Source organism: Diceros bicornis, chromosome 1 (genome assembly GCF_020826845.1).
Source record: "Diceros bicornis minor isolate mBicDic1 chromosome 1, mDicBic1.mat.cur, whole genome shotgun sequence".
Taxonomy (NCBI): domain Eukaryota; kingdom Metazoa; phylum Chordata; class Mammalia; order Perissodactyla; family Rhinocerotidae; genus Diceros; species Diceros bicornis.
The window spans coordinates 90,216,928-90,241,407 of NC_080740.1; the positions used below are offsets into that span (position 1 = coordinate 90,216,928).

Here is a 24,480-nt window from a genome sequence, read left to right on the forward strand (position 1 = left end):
ACAACCCAAATGATGAATGGATACACAAAATGTGGTATATCCATACAAAGGAATATTATTCCACCTTAAAAAGCAATGAAGTACTGATATATGCTGTAACATGGATGAACCCTGAAAACATTATGTTAAGTGAAAGCAGCCAGACACAAAAGGCCACATACTCTATGATTCCATTTATATGAAACATCCAGAATAGGCAAGTCTAGAGAGACAGAAAACAGATTAAGATTGCTAAAGGCTGGAAGAGAGGGAAACGTGGAGTGGACTGCTTAATGGCTATGGGTTTCTTTTTGGGGTGACGAAAATGCTCTAGAATTAGGAAGTGGTGATAGTTGCACAACATTTTGAATGTACTAAAAGCCACTAAATTGTACACTCTAAAATGGTTAAAAATGTTGGATTTTGTTATGTGAATTTTACCTAAATTATAAAAAACTCCCAGATGATTTTATTTTATAACGAGAGCAGAGAATCACTGACTTAAATAGTCACTGATTTAAATAGAGCAACCTTAATAAACTTCTCAAATTGTTTAATCATTCAATTACTCCTAAGGGAGTTGTTAGATCTTATTATCAAAAAGAGTCTATATAGTCCTAGCATTGAGGGAGGGAGGACAGTAATAAAATACGCACCTAAATGCTTCCAATCCGGAAATTCACAAAATCACTCTCCATCATAAGAACAGAAGCATAAACACAAATTCCTTTTCTATTCTTAATGCATATTTGTAAATGATTTAAGTCTTGAAGAAACAGAAATCACACAGAAAAGAGCAAAAAATTAAACTACATATAAATTTTTAAATTCTGTATTAAAATAAACAACAGAAATAGAGAAATATTTATAGCATACATGAAAAAGGGTTAGCTATCTATTATATAAAAAGTACATACAAACTGACAAGAAAACATTAACATCTTATTAAATAACTAGATGTGAACTGTCAATTTGCACGAAAAAAAACACCTTAACTACAAATATATATGTATTTAATCTATTAAGTTATCATTAGACAAATAGGATGACAGATTTTCACTTTCTAAATTAAAACAAATTAATTTTAACGGTAATTCGCAGTAGTAGGGTGTTCTCTAAACACCAAACTACAATAGAAATGGAAATAAAAAAAAAACACACAACACAAAACTTTGTAGAAAAGGTGCCATATTTCTAATATAAATGAGTAAAATGACTAAAGTCTTCAGTTTTGTTTTTTTGTGTGTGTGTGTGTGAGGAAGATCAGCCCTGAGCTAACATCTGCCAATCCTCCTCTTTCTGCTGAGGAAGACTGGCCCCGAGCTAACATCCATGCCTATCTTCCTCCACTTTATATGGGACGCCGCCACAGCATGGCTTGCCAAGCGGTGCGTCGGTGCGCGCCCGGGATCCGAACCAGCGAACCCCGGGCCACCACAGCGGACCGCGTGCACTTAACCACTTGCGCCATGAGGCCGGCCCCTAAAGTCCTCAGCTTTAACCACTCACCTTACCCTACCCTTTTTAGATGCAGGTCTGTTACTGCCATAATGAAAATTACTCAAAGAGAAAGAAAACAAATCTCTTTGGTGGCCAAGAGAGAAACAGCAAAGACACGTGAGGGGAAAATATACGGAATCTGGCTAATTAAGGAGACAGATAGATCTTAGATTAATACTTAGAGAACTGCTAACTAAGCGTTCTTAACCTGTCAATCCACAAGGCCTTTAAAGTATCAATGGATAGGCCTCAAGGGTCACAATCTCCTGAAATTGTGTGCAAAATTGTCTTGGTTCTGGATGTTCCTTGGGGAAATTTTTATAGCTTTCATTCAATTCTCAAAGGAGCTCAAGACCCAAAAGAGTTTAGAACTACCAACAATCTACCTAAATCTCTTCATTTTCAGAAGCAACCCAGAGATTTAACTTGATATAACCAGTTTCCAGTGTTTTTGTGTTTAATAAGCATGTTTACTTGTGTTACCCAAGTTCTTTGACTATTTCGTATTTTTACTTTTGTGTGTATTATTGCTATACACATAAGTATATTTGTACACATATATAATTTACAAATAAACATACACATATTATGGATTGTGCTAAAAAAAGTTATCAGTAGAAATATAACATTTTTAAAAGGTAAGAAAATTTTTGTGATTTTGAGCAAGCAGAGACTTCTCAGGATACAAAAAGTACTGAAAGAGAGCAGAATATGCCACCCCAAGATATGCCTCTTTGGCATATGGATTATTTTGAATCAAAGTTACAAAGAACCAGCAGGTACAAGAAGGACAGTCTGACCCTCCTTTGTCCCCCTGAAAGCAGAAAATATATTTTCCTTGTGAAGGTACCCTCCCTGTACCAGGAAGATAAAAGGCATCCTATCGCCACAGATAGGGAAATCAGGGACAAGAAGACTGTAAAAACCAACCTTATTACTTCTTCACTAATAGCTATCCCAAGCCCAAACCCCTTTGTTTTGTCAATTCTTCACAAACTGTTTCCCTGTCTAAAAGGTATAAAAGATGCCTGCTTTCATCACTTCAGGCAGTCTCATATTTCTATGGGCTCCCATACATACAAAATTATACTTGTTTTTCTCCTGTTAATCTTTCTTATGTCAATTTACTTACTAAACCAGCCAAAGAACCTAGAAAGGACGAAGGAAAAAGTTTTCCTCCCCTGTAGTACAAACTATGGAATTTTTAAAAATTGATAAATTGGACTTCATTGAAATTTAGAACTTCTGTTCTTCAAAAGACACCATTAAGAAAACAAAAGAAAAGTCACGGAATGGGAGAAAATATCTGCAATACATATATCTAGTAAAAGACGTGTATTCATTAACACATAAAGAACTCTTACAACACAATAAAAAAAAACAATTTTAAAATAAGCAAAAGATATGAACAGACTTCACAAAAGCAGATATACTAATGGCCAATAAGCAAAACAAACAAAAAAAGATGCTCAACATCATTAGTTATCAAATGAGAAATTAAATCCACAATGACATAACACTGCACATCCATTAGTACAGTTAAAATTAAAAATACTGACAACACAAATGTGGCCAGGGATGAGGAATACACACACCTCTCATACACTGCTAATGGGAATGTACAATGGCATATCCACTTTGGAAAACTATTTGGCAGTTTATCAAAAAAATAAATGCAGGGGCCGGCCCAGTGGTGTAGTGGTTAAGTTCATGAGCTCCATTTTGGTGGCCTGGGGTTCGAAGGCTCGGATTCTGGGAGCGGACCTACACACCGCTTACATGCTGTGGCAGGCGTCCCATGTATAAAGTAGAGGAAGATGGGCACAGATGTTAGCTCCAGGCTAATCATCCTCACAAAAAATAAAAATAAATACATACATACATACTACCATACAGGCCAGTCATCCTGCTACTATTATTTACCCAATAGAAATGAAAACATATCACCAAACAAAGACTTGTACACGAGTGTTCACAGCAGCTTTTTTCACAATGTCAAACACTGAAGATGACCCAAATGTCCATCAACAGATGAATAAACAAATTGTGGTTTACCCATATAACAGAATACTATTCAGCAATAAAAAGCATACAGGCAAAACATGAGGGAATCTCAAAATCATTATGCTGAATGAAAAAAGCCAGACTTATAAAGCATAGATTGATTTATTCCATTTATATTAAATGCAAACTAATCTATAGTGACAAAAAGCAAATTAGTGGCTGCCGAAGGCCAGGGGTACAGGAAGGGAGGGACTGAAAAGATGTATAAGGAATCTTTTGAGGGTGATGGAAATGTACTATATCATGATTGTGGTGGCAGTTTCTTAAGTGTATACAACTGGAAAACCTCATCAACTGTATACTTCAAATAGATGCAGTTTATTATACATAAATTATTTGGCAATAAAGATGATAAGGAAAAAAAACACAATGAGATACCACTACACATCCACTAGCATGGTTAAAATTTAAAAGACTGAAAATACCAAGTGCTGACAAGGATATAAAGCAACTAGAACTCTGATACACTGCTGGTAGGAATATAAAGTGGTACAACCACTTTGGAAAACAGTTTGGCAATTTCTTAAAAAGTAAAACACACATATGCTACTATATGACCTAGTCATTCCACTTCACGTATTCACCCAAGAGAAATAAAGACATGAATGTTCATAGCAGCCTTATTCTCAACAGACAAAATTTGGAAATAACCCAAATTTCCATCAACAAGTGAATGGATAAGCAAATTGTGGTCTATCTGTACAAAAGAAAACTACTCAACAGTAAAAAAGAACTACATAAAACATTATGGTGAGCAAAAGTAGCAGGACACAAAGGAGTACGTACTATATGATTCCATCTAAATCAAATTCTAGAAAAGACTAATCTAATCAACAGTGAAAGGAAAACACACTAGTAATTGCCTGGGGCCAGAATGGGGGAGGGAGAGAAATGACTCCCTGTGGTAAAGGGCACAAGGGTACCGTCTGAGATAATGGAAGTGTTCTGTATCTTGGCTGTGGTGGTGGTTACACAGGCGTAGATCTTGACTAAAATTCAACAAGAGACTTCTGATTACTGTCATAACAAAGAAAGGATGTTAATAAATCTTTTCTCATAAACTATAAAGCTGACCAAAATAGTCAAAAACAACCACTGCAGCCTGGAAATTGACCAAAAGCATACAATAAAATGAAAAATGGTTATTCATGAAAACTGCTAAACTTTGAGTAAGAACACCATGAGTCTTTGCAATTCACACCTAGAGCTACTTCCACATACCCTCCTCCCCTAGATCTATCAGCCACGTAGTTCAACCAAAAAAGGGCAGACATGAATATCAACAGCTTCACTGTCATAGCTGGAAGGAACTCACTAGGTTGGAACATTTTTAGTCTATCTTAGTGACCAAAAGCCTGTGGTTGGATCCTATCTGAGGCAAGCAACAAACCAGAGGATGAGTTAGAGATTTATCAGGGAGTTCCAGGAAGTGAGACAGCCATAGGAGGATTCATAAACTCTGAATATCTCAGATTGATGGGAGGCTGTGTACATGCACAGCAGAGACCAGAGCAGGCCCAAGCCTCCTACATAACCCTGGCAGCAAGCTTGCATGCACAGAGAATAAATTTGAGAGTCCTTGAAGAAAGTAAAAGCTGTGGTGGACTTGAAAGCTAGTATCCCTCCTTGATCCTGTACAGAACTAAGACATCATCTTTGACTCCCTTTCCCTCATTTTTCATATCCAATTCATCCTCAAGTCTATTGATTTCACCTTCTATATTCTCTTTAACCTGTCCACTTCTGTCCATTTCCACCAACACCCTAGTCCAAGCTACCAACAACTCTCATGTGGACAACCATAACAGCCTCTTAACTGGGTTCTTTGCTTTTACTCTTGTCCCCCTCCAATCTGCTCTACTGTTATCTTTTCAAACTGCAAATCTTAAATTACTCCACTATTTAAAAACTTCAGGGCCGGCCCCGTGGCTTAGCGGTTAAGTGCGCGTGCTCCGCTACTGGCAGTCCGGGTTCGGATCCCGGCGCACACTGACGCACCGCTTCTCAGGCCATGCTGAGGCCGTGTCCCACATACAGCAACTAGAAGGATGTGCAACTACGACATACAGCTATCTACTGGGGCTTTGGCCAGGGGGGGTGGGGGGGGAGTGGCAATAGACGTTAGCTCAGAGCCAGTCTTCCTCAGCAAAAAAGAAAAGGATTAGCATGGATGTTAGCTCAGGGCTGATCTTCCTCACAAAAAAAAATAAAATAAAATAAATAAATAAAAAATAATAACTTCTCACTGCTTTCATAGTTAAATAACTTCTCACTGCTTTCATAGTTAAGACATTTTTGCCCTTAACATGCTCTACAATGCATGTGCTGTATTATCTGACCTCCTGCCAGATTCCTCTTGCTTTAAGCTGTCCCTCAGTTCTTAAGCCACAGCCATAGTCCTTTATTGTCTCAGCGCCTTTGCACATGCTCCTTCTGCATGGAAGATTGCCCCAACTCTTCCCTTCACCTAGTTTATTCCTTCCCATGCTTGAGATCTCAGCTCAATTATGATCTTCTTAGAGAAGTCTTCCTTGACCCTCAAAATTGATCAAATATCTCTATTACATATTCTTAAAGCACCATGCATCTCTTCTTCAAAATAAGTTATCACAGTTGCATAATTATACATTCATCTGTGTGACTTTTCAGGAAATATCTGTCTTTCCTAATAGAATAGAAGTTTCAGAAAGGCAAGAATAATATAGCCCCAGCATCTAGCACATTCTCTGGCAAATAACAGATTATCAATAAATACTTATTAAATAAATTAATTATACAAAATTTAGAACAAGTAGAGTGGTGAAATTATAGGGCTTTTTCTCCTTTATTCAAACTTTCTCTAAATCTGTGCTAGTTTTATAATTTAAAAATAATATTTAAAAAAATATTGCTGGAGAGGGCTGGCCCCATGGCATAGCAGTTAAGTGTGCATGCTCTGCTGCTGACGGCCCGGGTTCAGATCCCAGGCGCGCACCCATGCACCACTTGTCAGGCCACACTGTGGCTGCGTCCCACATAAAGTAAAGGAAGATGGGCACAGATGTTAGCTCAGGGCTGATCTTCCTCACAAAAAAAAAAAAAAAAAAGGGGGAAAAAAATATATATTGCTGGATCCAGCCCTGATGGCCTAGTGGTTAAAGTTCAGCGCTCACTGTTTCAGCGGCCTGGGTTCGCTTGCTGGTCACAAAACCACACCACCCATTTGTCTGTTGCCATGCTGTGGTGGCAGCTCACATAGAAGAACTAGAACGACTTACAACTAGGATATACAACCATTTACAGGGGCTTTGGGGAGGAAAAAAAAAATCTTGGTGTATTTTGTAGTTTTCAGCATACAAGTCCTGCACGTGTTTTGTTATATTTACACCTAAGTATTTATCTTTTGAGTAATTAACGAAAGAAATCAAAGATTTAAGTAAGTGGAAACACACCATATTCATGGGCTGGAAGACACAACATAGTAAAGTTGTCAATTCTCCCCAAATTCACCTTAAATTTAACGTAATCTTTTTTTTTTTTTATTTTATTTATTTATTTTTTCACCCAAAGCCCCAGTAGATAGTTGTATGTCATAGCTGCAGATCCTTCTAGTTGCTGCATGTGGGACACGGCCTCAGCATGGCCAGAGAGGCGGTGCATCGGTGCACGCCCAGGATCCGAACCCGGGCCGCCAGCAGCGGAGCGTGCACACTTAACCGCTAAGCCACGGGGCCGGCCCTAATGTAATTTCTATAAAAATCCCAGCAAGATTTTTTGTAGACTTAGACAAGCTTACTCTAAAATTTATACGGAAAGGCACAAGCCCTAGACTAGCTTAAACAATCTTGACAAAGAAGAATAAAGTTTGACACCAAAAGCAAAAATAAACAAGTGGAACTACATCAACCTAAAAAGCTTCTCACAGCAAAGGAAACCATCAATAAAATGAAGATAATCTACCCAATGGGAGAAAATATTTTCAAATCATATACTTGATAAGGGGTTAATATCCAAAGTGTATAAAGAACTCATACAACTCAACAGCAAAAAAACAACTGGATTTAAAAACGGGAAGAGGCTCTGAACAGACATTTTTCCAAAGAAGACATATAGATGGCCAATAGGTACATGAAACAGTGCTCAACATCACTAATCATCAGGGAAATTACAAATCAAAACCACAATGGTATATCACCTAACACTTATTAGAATGACTATTATCAAAAAGACAAGAAGTAACAAATGTTGGCAAGGATGTGGAGAAAAGGGAACCGTTGTGCACTGTTGGTAGGAAAGTAAATTGGCACAGCCAACATGGAAAACAGTATGGAGGTTCCTCAAAAAATTGAAAATAGAATTACCATATGATCCAGCAACTCCACTTCCAGGTATTTATCTGAAGAAAATGAAAACACTAACTCAAAAAAATATACACACCCCAATGTTCACTGGAGCATTACCTACAATAGCCAAGACACAGAAGCAACCTAAGTGTCCATCAATGGATAAATGGATAAAGAAAATGTGGTATATGTATACAACAGAATACTATTCAGTCATAAAAAAAAGGGAAATCTTGCCATTTGCGAGAACATGGATGGACCTTGAGGGCATTATGCTAAATGAAATAGGTAAAAATATTTACAAACCATTTATCTGATAAAGGATTAATATCCAGAATATATAAAGAACTCCTACAACTCAACAAGACAAAAAAATCAATTTAAAAATGGACAAAGAATTTAATAGACACTTCTCCAAAGAAGATAAAGAAATGGTCAATAAGCACATGAAAAGATGTTCAACATCACTAATCATCAGGTAAATACAAATCAAAACCACCATGAGATACCACCTCACACTCATTAGGACAGCTACTATCCCAAAAACAGAAAATAACAAGTGCTGGAGAGGATGTGAAGAAAAGTGGAACCCTTGTGCACTACTGGTGGGAATGTAAAATGGTGCAGCTCCTATGGAAAATGGTATGGCAGTTCCTCAAAATATTAAAAATAGAATTATCAGGGGCCAGCCCCATGGCATAGTGGTTAAGTGTGCGCGCTCCGCTGCTGGCAGCCCAGGTTCGGATCCTGGGTGCACACCGAGGCACCGCTTGTCAGACCATGCTGTGGTGGCATCCCATATAAAGTGGAGGAAGACAGGCACAGATGTTAGCCCAGGGCCAGTCTTCCTCATCAAAAAGAGGAGGATTGGCATAGATGTTAGCTCAGGGCTGATCTTCCTCACAAAAAAAAAAAAAATAGAATTATCATATGATCCAGCAATTCCACTTCTAGGTATACACCCAAAAGAACTGAAAGTAGAAATTCAAATAGACATTTGTACATCCACGTTCATAGCAGCACTATTCACAGTAGCCAAGGAGCAGAAGAAACTCATGTCCATCAATAAAAATATAATATATACATACAGTGGAATATTATTCAGACTTTTATTAAAAAGGAAGGAAATTCTGACACATGCTACAACATGGATGAACCTTGCAGACATTATGCTAAGTGAAAGAAGTCAGATACAAAAGAACAAATACTGTATGATTCCACTTATATGAGATACTAAGAATAGTCAAATCACAGAGACAGAAAGTATAATGGCAGTTGCCAAGGGCTCAGGGAAGGGAGGAATGGGGAGTTATTGTTTAATGGGTACAGAGTTTAAGTCTAGGAAAATGAAAAAGTTCTGTAGATGGTGATGTTTGCAGAACAATGTAAATGTACTTAATGCCAATGAACTCTACGATTAAAATGGTAAATTTTGTGTTATGTATATTTTATCACAATTTAAAAAATAAAAAAAACCAAAGCTTATACATACCCCCATGGAAAATCTCCAAGACACACGTTATTAAGGGAAAAAAAGAAAGAAGCAGAGAGTGACGTCAGCATCATGGCGGAGTGAGCTTTCCCGTAAACTCTACTCCAGACAAGTTACAACAAAAAGGACGTTCACATGCCAACAAAGGCCAGTCACACAACACAAAAGGACATCTGAGAGACCCACGCAGCCGCACATCTGAGAGTGGACGTGCTGGAGTCCCCGCAGGAAGTGGGGAAAGGTAAGGAGAAATGCTCCCCATCCCCATCCCATCGGCATCTCCCAGTCCTCGCAGCTCCCAGAGAGAGAGGGGAGGGGTGGCCCTCTGCGGGGGGGGGGGGGGGGATCATTGCTCTCCAAGCCCTCTCACAGCCTGTGGGAAAATCCCATATGGAGGAGTCTGAACTGTTGCGGGGGTGCCGTGAACATCTGGGCACACCAGAACAGGTAGCACACCCGGGGATCAGCCAAGCGAAAGAGAGAGCCCCCCCTCCGCCGCCCCACGCACCCGGCACTCCAGCTCACCCTGTCAGCCAGAGCACTGGGCTCGCAGATCACAGTGGACTCAGAATACACAGCCCTTGACTCTCACCCAGTGGCGGCAGGTGGAAACTGCAACCAGATATTTTTAGGATGAGGAAAGATAAATCAAATTCAGCAGGCACAATGCAAAAATACATTAAATCTCCAGACCAGAAGGAGAATGACAAGCACCCATAAATCAACCCTGTAGGCACAGAAATTTATAACCTAAATGACACAAATTCAAAATAGCTATCATAAAAAAGCTCAACGAATTACAAGAGAACACAAACAATTCAGAGATCAGGAATTTCTTTACAAAAGAGATTGAAACCATAAAGAAAAACCAATCAGTACTGTTGGAGATGAAAAACACAGTGAAGGAGATAAAGGAAAATCTGGAATCTTTAAAGAACAGAGCTAACAATAAGGAGGGAAGAATTAGCATTATTGAGGATAGGAATGCAGATATGTTCCAGACGGAAGTGGAGAGAGAACAAAGACTGAAAAGAAATGAAGAAATTCTCAGAGAAATATCCGACTCAATTAGGAAATATAACATAAGGATTATAGGAATTCCTGAGGGAGAAGAGAGGGAAAAAGGAACAGAGAGCTTAGTCAAGGAAATAATAGCTGAGAACTTCCCACATCCGGGGAGGGAGCTGGAAATATCAGTACAGGAAGTCAATAGATCGCCTAAATATATCAACAGGCAAAGGCCCTCTCCAAGGCATATGGTAGTAAAGCTGACAAAAGTCAACAACAAAGAAACAATATTAAGGGCAGCTAGACCAAAACAAAAAATAAGGTACAAAGGAATTCCCATCAGGCTCTCAGCAGATTTCTCAACAGAAACTTTACAGGCTAGGAGAGACTGGAATGATATATACAAAATTCTGAAAGCCAAAAACTTTCAGCCAAGAATACTCTGTCCAGCAAAAATAGCATTCAAATATGATGGAGAAATAATAACTTTCCCAGATAAACAAAAACTAAGGGAGTACATGGCCAAGAGACCCCCACTACAAGAAATGCTCAAGAAGGCCCTCATGTCTGAGGAAAAAAAAGAGAAAGGGGATACAAAGCTTTGAGCAAGGAGAAAAACAGGTAGACAAAATCATAAAAATAGTAGCTCTCTATCAGAACAGATCAACAAACACTTAAATACCAAAATCAAAGATAAAGGAAGGAAAACAAAAAAATAAATAAATATAACCTCCTCACTTTAAACAAACACCCACAACACAAGATGGAATAAGTTGTGACAACAACAACTTAGAAGGGGAAGAGGAAAAGGATCGAATCGACTTTGTCTAAGGAAACAAGAAGTCATCAGATAACGGACTATCTCATCCATGAGATCTTTTATACAAACTTCAAGGTTTGTATAAACCACTGAACAAATAATCAGAACAGAACCACATACAATAAAGAGAAAACTAAGAGAGTCATCATACAGAAATACCAAGCAGAATTCATAGTCCAAAACACACAGGACGAGAAACAAAGGAAATGGAAAAGAACCGGAAAATAAGTGATAAAATAGCAACATTAAGCCCTCACATATCAATAATCACTCTAAATGTAAATGGATTGAACTCTCCAATCAAAAGACACAGAGTGGCAGGATGGATTGAAAAGCAAGACCCAACAATATGCTGCCTCCAGGAAACACATCTCAGCTCTAAAGACAAACACAGGCTCAGATAAAAGGATGGAAGACAATACTCCAAGCTAATGGCAAACAAAAGACAGCAAGTGTTGCCATACTTATATCAGACAAAGTAGACTTCAAGATAAAACAGGTAATAGGAGACAAAGAGGGACAATATATAATGATAAAAGGGACATTCCACCAAGAAGACGTAACAATTATAAATATATATGCACCCAACATAGGAGAACCCAAGTACATAAAGCAACTAACAACAAACCTAAGAGGAGATATTAACAACAACACAATACTAGTAGGAGATCTTAATACCCCACTTTCATCATTGGATAGATCATCCAGACAAAAAGTCAACAAGGAAATAATGGACTTAAATGAAAAACAAGACAAGATGGACTTAACAGACATAGAGCACTCTATCCAAAAACAACTGGCTACACATTGTTCTCAAGCATGCATGGAACATTCTCAAGGACAGACCATATGTTGGGAAACAAGGCAACCCTCTATAGATTTAAGAAGATTGAAATCATAACAAGTATCTTTTCTGACCATAATGCTATGAAACTAGAAATCGACCACAAGAAAATAACTGGGAAATTGACAAAGATGTGGAGATTAAACAACATGCTACTGAACAACCAATGAATCATGAATGAAATTAAAGTAGAAATAAAAAAATATCTGCAGACAAATGAAAATGAAAACATGCCAGACCAACTCATAAGGATGCAGCAAAAGTAGTCCTGAGAGGGAAACTCATAGCAATACAGGCTCACCTTAACAAACAAGAAAAGTCCCAAGTAAACCACCTTAAACGACGCCTAACAGAACTAGAAAAAGAAGAACAAACAAAGTCCACAGTCAGAAGGAGAGAAATAATAAAAATTAGAGCAGAAATAAATGAAATTGAAAGCAAAAAAACAGCAGAAAGGATCAATGAAACAAAAAGCTGGTTCTTTGAGAAAATAAACAAAAATGACAAACCCTTAGCCAGACTCACTAAGGAAAAAAGAGAGAAGGCTTGGGGGCCAACCCCGTGGCATAGCAGTTAAGTGCGTGCACTCTGCCGCTGGTGGCCTGGGTTTGGGGCCTGGGTTCGGATCCCGGGCGCACACTGATGCACCGCTTGTTAGGCCATGCTCTGGCGGCATCCCATATAAAGTGGTGGAAGATGGGCAGAGATGTTAGCTCAGGGCCAGTCTTCCTCAGCAAAAAAGAGGAGGATTGGCATGGATCTTCCTTGCACATACACACTAAATAAATTATTTAATTTAAAAAAAAAAGAGAGAGAAGGCTCAAATAAAATTAGAAATGAAAGAGGAAAAATCACAACGGATACCACAGAAATACAAAGGATTAAAAGAGAATACTATGAAAAACTATACGTCAACAAATTGGACAATCTAGAAGAAATGGATAAATTCTTAGACTCATACAACCTCCCAAAACTGAACCAAGAAGAAACAGAGAACCTGAATAGACCAACCACAAGTAAAGAGATTGAAAAAGTAATCAAAAACTTCCCAAAAAATAAAAATCCAGCACCAGATGGCTTCTCTGGAGAATTCTACCAAACATGCAAAGAAGATTTAATACTTATCCTTTTCAAATTATTCCAAAAAATAGAGGAAGAGGGAATACTTCTTAACACTTTCTACGAAGCCAACATCACCCTGACACCAAAGACAGACAAGGACAATACAAAGAAGGAAAACTATAGGCCAATATCACTGATGAACATAGATGCAAAAATACTCAACAAAACATTGGCAAACCGAATACAGCAGTATGTTAAAAAGATCATACACCATGACCAAGTGAGATTTATACCAAGGACGCAGGGATGGTTCAATATCTGCAAATCAATCAACGTGGTACACCACATTAACAAAACAAAGAATAAAAACCAAATGATCATCTCAATAGATGCAGAGAAGGCATTTGCTAAGATCCAACATCCATTTACGATAAAACCTCTCAACAAAATGGGTAAAGAAGGAAAGTACCTCAACATAGTAAAGGCCATATATGACAAACCCACAGCCAACATCATACTCAACAGGGAAAGTCTGAAAGCCATTCCTCTGAGAACAGGGACAAGACAAGGGTGCCCACTCTCACCACTCTTATTCAACATAGTACTGGACGTTTTGGCCAGAGCAATTAGGCAAGGAAAAGGAATAAAAGGAATCCAAATAGGCAACGAAGAAGTGAAATTCTCACTACTGGCAGATGACATGATTTTATATATAGAAAACCCTCAAGAATCCATTGGAAAACTATTAGACACAATCAACAACTACAGCAAAGTTGCAGGGTACAAAATCAACTTACAAAAATTAGTTGCATTTCTGTATGCTAATAACGAACTAAAAGAAAGAGAACTCAAAAAGATAATTCCATTTACAATCGCAACAAAAAGAATAAAATGTCTAGGAATAAATCTAACCAAGGAGGTCAAAGACTTATACAGTGAAAATTATAAGACATTGTTGAAAGAAATCAGTGATGACATAAAGAAATGGAAAGATATTACATGCACATGGATTGGAAGAATAAACATAGTTAAAATGTCTATATTACCTAAAGCAATCTACAGATTCAATGCAATCCCAATCAGAATCCTGGTGACATTTTTTACGGAAATAGGACAAAGAATACTAAAATTCATATGGGGCAACAGAAGACCCCGAATAGCTAAAGCAATCCTGAGAAAAAAGAATGAAGCTGGAGGCATCACAATCCCTGACTTCAAAACATACTACAAAGCAACAGTAATCAAAACAGCATGGTACTGGTACAAAAACAGACACACAGATCAATGGAACAGAATTGAAAGCCCAGAAATAAAGCCACACATATATGGACAGCTAATCTTCAACAAAGGAGCTAAGAATATACAATGGACAGAGGAAAGTCTCTTCAATAAATGGTGCTGGGAAAACTGGACAGCCACATGCAAAAGAACGAAAGTAGACCATCTGCTTTCGCCATTCACAAAAACTAAAAAGGGATCAAAGACCTGAAGGTGAGACCTGAAACTATAAAACTCCTAGAAGAAAATATAGGCAATACACTATTTGACATTGGCCATAAAGGAATTTTTTCGGATACCATGTCTACTTGGACAAGGGAAACTAAAGAAAAAATAAACAAGTGGGACTTTATCAGATTAAAGAGCTTCTACAAGGCAAATGAAACCTGGATCAAAATGAATAGACAACTGGGGGGCCGGGCCGGTGGCACAAGCAGTTAAGTGCGCACGCTCCGCTGCAGTGGCCCGGGGTTCGCCAGTTCGGATGCCGGGCGCGCACCGATGCACTGCTTGGCAAGCCATGCTGTGGCTGCATCCCATATAAAGTGGAGGAAGATGGGCACAGATGTTAGCCCAGGGCCAGTCTTCCTCAGCAATAAAAGAGGAGGATTGGCAGATGTTAGCACAGGGCTGATCTCCTCACACACACAAAAAAATGAATAGACAACCCACCAGCTGGGAGAAAATATTTGCAAATCATATATCTGACAAGGGGTTAATCTCCATAATATAGAAAGAACTCACACAACTGAACAAGAAAAAAACAAACAACTCAATCAAAAAATGGGCAGAGGAAATGAACAGACACTTCTCCAAAGAAGACATACAGATGGCCAAAAGGCATATGAAAACATGTTCAACATCACTAATCATCAGGGAAATGCAAATCAAAACTACACTAAGGTATCACCTTATACCCGTTAGAATGCTATAATCACCAAGACAAAAAACAACAAATGTTGGAGAGGTTGTGGAGAAACGGGAACCCTCATTCACTGCTGGTAGGAATGCAAACTGGTGCAGCCTCTATGGAAAACAGTATAGAGATTCCTCAAAAAACTAAAAATAGACATACCCTATGAGTCAGCTATCCCACTACTGGGAATCTATCCAACGAACCTGAAACCAACAATCCAAAGAAGCTTATGCACCCCTATGTTCACTGCAGCATGAGTCACTATAGCCAAGAAGTGGAAGCAACCCAAGTGTCCCTCAACTGATGATTGGATCAAGATGTGGTAAACATACACAATGGAATACTACTCAGCCATAAAAAAAGATAAAATCATCCCATTTGCAACAACATGGACAGACCTGGAGGGTATTATGTTAAGTGAAATAAGCCAGAAAGAGAAAGACAAACACCGCATGATTTCACTTATATGTGGAATATAAACCAACACACAAACAGAGAGAACTGTATGGTGGTTACCAGGGGTAAGGGGTTGGGGGGTGGGCATAAGGGGTGAAGGGAGGCATTTATATGATGACTGACAAACAATAATGTAAAACCAAAACTTCACAATGTTATAAACTATTAAGACACATCAATAAAAAATAAAATAAAATAAAAAGTAAGAAGCAGAACAGTAAATAAAGCATAATACATTTTCTGTATAACAAAAAAAAGAATCGGCATTGATAAATTTCTCTGAGGTCATCAAAATCAGAAATTAACCAATTGACAACCTTCAACTATGATCTCTAGTCCAAAAATAATTTTTAGGAAAAATTTTCTGTTAACTAAAAAACAGAACTTGAAAGCCTTTGATAAGTAGTTCATTCAAGCAACTTAAATCATTTTTCTAAGTATTTTCCACTTTAAGGTGAGAAAAAGAAGTGAGGTTTAAATTAATGAAGCGAATTATCAGTCAGCATTGTACTCAACACTAAAAAAAAATCACAATTTTGCCTCTCATAACTTCCTACTTACACTTCGTCCCATAGTTAGCCATTTCAAAAGGGAGCTCTAAAACCCCTAAACCTGGAAAAACACCACTTGCTGTGTACTTCCTGCTGCCAGCTACCAAGATAAGATTTCTGAAGAAACTCACAAAACCAAGCCAATTCATTTTTCACTGATCCTTTCTAAGCCACTTCTGCCTTAAACTCTTTCCCAATAAGCTCCTCCCAACCTTTCTTATATTTAAGTTCTTTCTAGATCCACTCTATTCCCTTACTACAAGCATTACCAAGACTTCCTCAGCCTAAAAATAACTTCCCTCAACCCTATCACCAAAAAACTCTCACTCTCCTTTGCTTCATCACCAAATTTTTTACTCATATCTCTATACACTGACATAGAAAATAATCATCAATTAAAAAAACAAGATTGCAGAACAACATGTTTAGTATGATTTTATTTGTGTAAATTAAAAGACACACACAGAGCTTTCTGCTTTAAATTCATCTGGAAGGATACACAAGAAACCGCCAAAAGTGTGAGAGGAAACTTGAGGGATAGAATGGGAAAAGAGATTTTCCCTACTATTTGAATTTTGTTTTGTTTTGCTTTTTTGTGAGGAGGACCAGCCCTGAGCTAACATCCAATGCCAATCCTCCTCTTTTTTGCTGAGGAAGACTGGCCGTGGGCTAACATCCGTGCCCATCTTTCTCTACTTTATATGGGACCCCCGCCCAGCATGGCTTAACAAGCGGTGTGTCGGTGCGTGCCCAGGATCTGAACCGGCAAACCCCGGGCCGCCGCAGGGGAGCGCGAGCACTTAACCACTTGCACCACCAGGCCAGCCCCTCTACTGTTTAAATTTTGAACCATGTGCAAATATTACTTTTATTTTTCTCTCAAGTAAGCTTTTAAACTCTGGAGATAACAAAGTTTTGACATTAATTTTAAAGAGCACATTCCATATCCACTGCCTCCACTTACCACCCTCTTCTCTCCTTAATACACAAAATAATCTGAATCCACCCTCCCTTAGGATCATCAAAGATCTCCTTGCTACCAAATCCATGTCTCTTCTCAGCTTTCATTCTACTAGCCATCTTGGCAAATCCCTTCTACATGATATTTTGTCTCAATGTCTGTGACACTGCTCAACTGAGTTTCCTCCTAGTTCTGACCTCTCCTTTTCTGCCTCTTCCTTCTACTCCTCTCATTTAAATAAAAGTATTTACCATACAGTCACATGTCACTCAACTACAGGGATACACTCTGAGAAATGCATCATTAGGTGACATCACAGAATGCACTTATACACAAACCTAGATGATACAGCCTACTACATACCTATGCTATATGACACTAATCTTTGGGACCACCACCGTACATGTGGTCCATCCTTCACCAAAACATCATTATGCAGCACTGACTATATTCTATATTTGTCTCTTTCTCTCTCTACTCTTTCACTTTCAAGTGACATTCACTCTTGGGCTTTCAATTATGAACTCAATTCAAATGACTACAAGATGTACAACTGCATCTAAACCTTTCAGCTCAACTCCAGTCCTACCATTTCTAACTTGCTGTGAAATTCTACCAAACATTTAAAGAAGAATTAACATTAATCTTTCACAAACTCTTCCGAAAAACAGAAGAGGGGGAACATTTCCCAACTCATTCTATGTGACCTGTACTATCCTGATACCAAAATCAGACAAGGACAACAAAAGAAAGCAAGGAACCAGTATCTCTTATGAATATAGATGCAAAAATCCTCAACAAAATACTAGTAAACCAAATCCAGTATCATATAAAAACGATCACACACCATGACCAAGTAAGATGTATCAAAAGAATGCAAGGTTGGTTTAACATCTGAAAATCAATTACTGTATTATACCATATCAATAGAATAAAGGACAAATACCACATGATTATCTTAATATACACAGAAAGAGCATGTGACAAAATTCAACACCCTTTCATGATTAAAACACTCAAAAAACTAAGAATAGAAGGGAACTTCCTCAACCTGATAAAAGGTATCTGTGAAAAACCCAGTTAATATCATAATTAATGTTGCAAGACTTAAGGCTTTCTCCTTAGATCAGGTACAAGACAAAGATGTCCACACTCACCACTTCTATTCAACATTCTATTGGAGATTCTAGCCAGGGCAACCAGGTAAGAAAAAGAATCTAGATTAGAAAGGAGAAAGTAAAACTATCTCTATTTTCAGATGCAATGATCTTGTATATTCTAAGGAATCCACTAAAAAACTATTAGAGCTGGGCTGGCCCGGTGGCGGAGTGGTTAAGTTGGGCACGCTCCACTTCAGCGGCCCGAGTTCACAGGTCTGGATCCCAGGCACAGTCCTACAACACTCATCAAGCCATACCATGGCGATGACCCACAAACAAAATAGAGGAAGACTGGCACAGATGTTAGCTCAGGGCCAATCTTCCTCAAACAAAAAGAGGAGGATTGGCAACAGATGTTAGCTCAGGGCCAATCTTTCTCACCAAAAAAAAAAAAAAACCTATTTGAGCTAATAAACAAGTTCAGCAAGATTGCAGGATACAAGATCAACATACAAAAATAAATTGTATTTCTATACACTTGTAATGAAATTAAGAAAATAATTCCATTTACAACAGCATCATAAGGAATAAAATACTTAGGTGTAACTTTAACAAAAGACACACAAAACTTATACTCTGAAAACTACAAAACATTGTCAAAAGAAATTAAGGAAGACACAAATAAAATGGAAAGACATCGCATGTTCAAGGATCAGAAGACTTAATATTAAGATGGCAATACTCCCCAAATTGACTTACAGATTCAATGCAATCCCTAATAAAATCCTAGTTGGGTTTTTTTTGTGGAAATTAACAAGCTGATCCTAAAATTCACATGAAAATTCAAGAGCCCCAGAATAATCAAAACAGTCTTGAAAAAGAACAAAGTTGGAGAACTCACAGTTACTGATTTGAAAACCTACTACAAAGCTACAGTAATCAAGACATTGTGGCACTGGCACAAGAACAGACATATAGATCAACAGAAAAGAACTGAGAGCCTAGAAATATATGCCCATTTTTATAGTCAACTGATTTTCAACAAGGGTGCCAAGACCACTCAATGGGGAAAGAACAGTCTCTGCAACATATGGTTCTGGGAAAACCGTACAGCCACATGCAAAAGAATGAAATTGGACCCTATCTCACACCATACAAGAACTCAAACTGGATCAAAGACTTAAATGTAAGATCTAGAACTATAAAACTCTTAAAAGAAAACATAGCTATAAATCTTCATGAGCTTGAATCAGGTAACAGCTTCCTAAATACGACATCAAAAGAAAAAATAAATTGATCATCAAAAATTAAGAACTTTTGTGCTTCAAAGGAAACTATCAACAAAGTCAAAGGATAGCCCACAGAACCGGAGCAAATTTTTGCAAATCACATATCTGATAAGGAACTTGTACCTAGAATATATTAAAAAAAATAAACCTCTTACAACTCAATAAAAAGACAAATAACAAAAATTAGCCAAAGGATCTAAGTACACATTTCTCCAAAGAATGATTACAAATGACACATAAGCATGTGAAAAGATGCTCAATATCATTAGTCATAAGGTAAATACAAATCAAAACCAGGAGATATCACTTTATACCCAAGAATAGTTATAATCAAAAAGATAATAACAAGTGTAGGCAAGGATGTAGAGAAATTGAACCTTTATACACTGCTGGTGGGTATATAAAATAGTGAAGCCACCTTGAAAAACAGTCCAGTTCCTCAAAAGGTAAAATTAGAATTACCATACCACTGAGCAATTTCACTCCTAGGTAAATACTCAAGAGAAATTAAATTTATGTCCACACAAAAACTTGTACACAGACATTCATAACAGCATTATTCATGAGAGCCCCAAACTGGAAAGAACCCAAATGTCCACCACTGATGAAGAAATAAATAAAATGTAATATATCCATCACACGGAGTATTATCTAGCAGCAAAAAGGAATGAAGTACTGACAGATGCAACAACATGGATGAGGCTCGAAAATATCATGCCAAGTGAAAGAAGCCAGTCCCAAAGGACCACATATTGTATGACTCCAGTTAAATGAAATATCCAGTTAAGTAAATCTATAGAGACAAAGTAGATTAGTAACTGCTGAGGGGGACTGGGTATTGATGGCTGAGGGGTGTGGAGTTTCTCTTTGGGGTGGTGAAAATGTTCTAAAACTGATTGTTACGATGGTTACACAACTCGGTAAAAATACTAGAAGACATTGAATTGTACACTTTAAATGGGTGAATTGTGTGGTATATGAATTACCTCAATAAAGCTGTTAAAAAAATTAACCTACAGTGATTCAAGTCAGAACATTGGTTACTTGTAGAGGATACCGACTGGGGTGCTAGAAATGTTCTATATCTTGATTTGGGTGGTAGTTACATGGATGTACACAGTTAAGATTCGTTCACTTCACTGTACGTAAATGAAACTTTAATAAAAAGTTTTTTTAAGAAATTAATAGATTTTAGTGAGTGAATGAATATTTTAAATAATCCTCATAAAAACAGGAGAAGTATACATAATTGTTATGAGGAAACACAGGTTCAGAAAAGTAACCTGCCCAAAGTTACAAAGCAGGCACTTGAATTTCCATATCTTGCCTCCAAGATCTGACTCCAATAGAGATCTTCCTCAACTTACAATGGAATTACATTCCTATAAATCATATGGCATATCGCTAGCCCAGAAAAAGATCAAAATTCAAAATCTGAAATATGATTTCTACTGAATTTTTATCGCGTTCACACCATCGTAAAGTCAAAAAAACATAAAATGAACCACCGTAAGTCAGGGACCCTATGTACTCGATGACTTAATCTTTATTTCTTCTTCTAACTAGAACTGCTGCTTGATGCATGGTACACACACATAAATATATGCTGAATGAATAACATAAATTATATATTTAAATTATTAAACGCTATATAAAGGCACATAAGGATAAAATTATTAAAGGTTGAAGAATGCTATATGGGGGATAACAAGACTTAAGGTGATCCTTGAATCCAAGAAAATAGCATGAATAGGACTTGGAAGTGGAGATGGGGAGAGTATGGGGGGAGACCGGAAGAATCAAAGTGCCCTAGCAAAACATCTTGTATGGAACAGTTTCCACCTTATTAAACATTTTCTGACCCTAGAGTTATTTAAACCAATAAGCTCAAATCTCATAGCAAGGTAGCTATACCATCAAATACATGTAATTTCTTAAAGATGTGTAAATAAAAACCCTACTCCCTAGCAGAGAACCACCTGCAGGCTCAAAGTGGGTTTGCAAAAAATCATAGCAGATAACGGATCAATAAGAAGCATTAAGTAGAGGCACCCCAAAAATACAGATTCCAAAATTCCAGTGCTTCATGAGATCTAGTCAAACTGTTTCCACTATAATTCTAAGAGTAGAAAAGGTCACTGCTCAGTCAATTTAAACCAGCAAGCCAACATACGGTTCAACTACTATTTAAGTTGCTACCCTTCAAAACAAGAAACTGACTAAAATAATGGCTTATCTTCAATTACTTAAACTGAGGCTCTAGAATTGATTATCACTAACTACGAAGGAGGAATCGAGTCTGGATGCCAACAGCCACTCCTTCTTAATCATGACAGTTAGGAACAAAATGTCCTTAAAAGAATGCACAAGCAGGAAAGGTGACCCAATAATGAGACATTATTTATTTCACAGGTAGCATTTTCAGTAGTGTCCCTGAAGATCTCCAATTTGGGATATTGTCATTTTCTTGATCTATCTGAAGAACAATCACTGACAAGATAATTTAAAATCTTGACATTCTACCTACCAAACCTGTCAAAATTGCTCTGAAAGCTTGGGGGCATAGGGACCTTAATAATCTTTTATGAATAATTGACTCTTACCCCAAATTAAGTCAGTATTCAAGAAATTTGGTACCAAGCTCTTTATCAACTGACTACATGAGCTTGCTTCTTTCTCTATCTTAAAAAAAGCTAAGTGCACACCCACACACTCACCTACACACACATCCCCACATTGCTTTATTTCCCAGCCTCAGTTTAGGACAAATGTGTAACAATAGAATCCAAACACACCTTGAGTAATAATTCAATTATGGTTATTTATTGAGTCCTTGGGACACTATTTTAGGTACCTCACATGCATCATAGAAGTCATTCCCCCCAAAAACTCTATATGGTAGATATCACTATTTTACACTATTTTTATCATTATTTTACACGTTAAGAAACTTATTCTAAGTCAGTAAATTGTTATGTTGGTAAATGGCTGTGTTGGGAATTGAAGCTTGATAAGTCTAATTCCAAAAAGACATATTCTTCGATCAAACTACAAGGCACTGCCTCCCTGACAGGAAGTGTAAAACTTTCACTCTTTCCTGAGTGTTACTCATAACTCAGTTTGATACAGTGACTAAATACAAGAACATCGGAGTCAGGCTCCCTGGATTCAAAACCGGCTCTACCACTCCCGAGATGAGTGTCTCCCATCCTCAGTTACCTCATCTGTAAACTGAGAAGGGTAACAGTGCCTTCTCACAAGGATGTCGCGAAGATTAAACGTATGTGTGTGTAAAATGCTTGAAATACTGTCATCGTACGGCGGGGAGATACACCAGTTCTGCTGGAGGGGAAAGTGGGAAACGACGATAAGGATTTCCTAGTAAAAACTTTTTTTTCTGGGTAAATAAATAGTGAAAGTAAAGACCACTCGCCAGCAAAACAGTAGCTGGCGGAGGGAGGGAGGCCTGAGGAGGCGCGGCGGCGGGGCCCCGGGCCCTCACTCCCGGAAAGTCGCCGCTGTGGGGCGCGCGGGCGGAGGCAGCGGGGACGGAGCCTTCTCCCAGGGTGTTCAGCGTGAGGAAGACGCCTTCGAGGGGCAGGCGGGGCCCTGAGCCCTTACGCGCTGAGCGAGAAGTGCCGAAGGGGACGCCCGGAGGATGAAGGCCGCACCCCCGGTGCGAGGGGGGCGGTCCCGGCACCCGAGGGGCCCACCGGCGTGCCGAAGGGCCTGCCTGGCGTCGGGAGGGCCCGCCTCAGCGTCGAGAGGGCCCTATTCCGGCGTCGGAGGCGCCCCTCCAGATGAGGAGCGGGTAGCGGCCCCGGTAAGGGAGAAGAGAGGCGGGAAGAGGGCGGGCTGTAGGTGCCCGGAGGCCGGAGGTACTCACCTACCAGCCCGCGCTCCTCTGCCGAGCCCCTCCTTCGCGGCGTTGGGGGTCGCGAGCGACCTCAGTACTTCAGGAGCGGGGTGCGGGGGCGGAAGGGCCCGCGCGTAGCTGAGGCACCGCGAGAAGGAGAGGCGCTCTCGGGGCTGGCGCAGGGCGGGCGTCCGGAGACGGAACCAACCCGCACCGCGGGGGGAAGCCGCGCCAGGACGTACCAACAGCGCGAGGCGGGGGCGCGCCACCACCCGCGGGGGAGCCGACCTCTGAGGGCAGCCTGGGGCCCTCCCAGTGCTCTCGCAGTATCGTTTTGCTAGCCCTTGGAGGGAAACCAAAGAGTAGCACCAGGGCCCCCAAAATACTACAGTGAACGCTTCAAAATCTTCTCTGTCACATCAAGCCTCCTCTGGCGCTTTCTTTGCATGTATCTAGAGTTATACTGAAATTATCTGTTCCTATGACCACTTGAAAACTATCTCCAGATGGTAAATGTTAAAGTCTGATCACTTCAGGAGCGGCCCCGTGGAGTAGCGGTAAAGTACGCGCGCTCCGCTGCTGGTGGCCCGGGGTTAGGACCCTGGGCGCGCCCCCCAAGGCACCGCTTGTCATTCCATGCTGTGGCGGTGTCCCACATAAAGTGGAGGAAGATGGGCACGGATGTTAGCCTGGGGGCAGTCTTCCTCAGCAAAAAAAGAGGATGATTGGCATGGATGTTAGCTCAGGGCTGATGTTCCTCACAAAAAAAAAAAAAGTCTGATCATTTCAGGGGAGGGAGAGAATCTGGGAAACGGAAAATCATAGAGATGTCAGCTAGAAGTGGAAAATTAGAACAGCCAACTTTTGGTGAAAAATAAAATGTGCATTTTGGGCTGGCCCCATGGCTTAGCGGTTAAGTGCACGCGCTCTGCTGCTGGCAGCCGGGGCCGGATCCCGGGCGCGCACCGCTTCTCCGGCCATG

General features: G+C 39.3%; 1 protein-coding gene across 4 annotated transcripts in view; it reads right to left on the reverse strand.

Moving 5' to 3' along the window:
- Positions 1 to 23,654, reverse strand: part of UIMC1 (ubiquitin interaction motif containing 1) — a 128,225-nt gene extending 104,571 nt beyond the window's left edge. For 3 of the 4 annotated variants that reach the window (XM_058546599.1, XM_058546589.1, XM_058546580.1), the window contains exon 1: positions 23,529 to 23,654. The gene's annotated coding sequence lies outside the window, so the exon portion shown is untranslated. The remainder of the gene's footprint in view (positions 1 to 23,528) is intronic. The other variant, XM_058546608.1, reaches the window with a different exon arrangement.
- Positions 23,655 to 24,480: the final 826 nt, after the last annotated feature.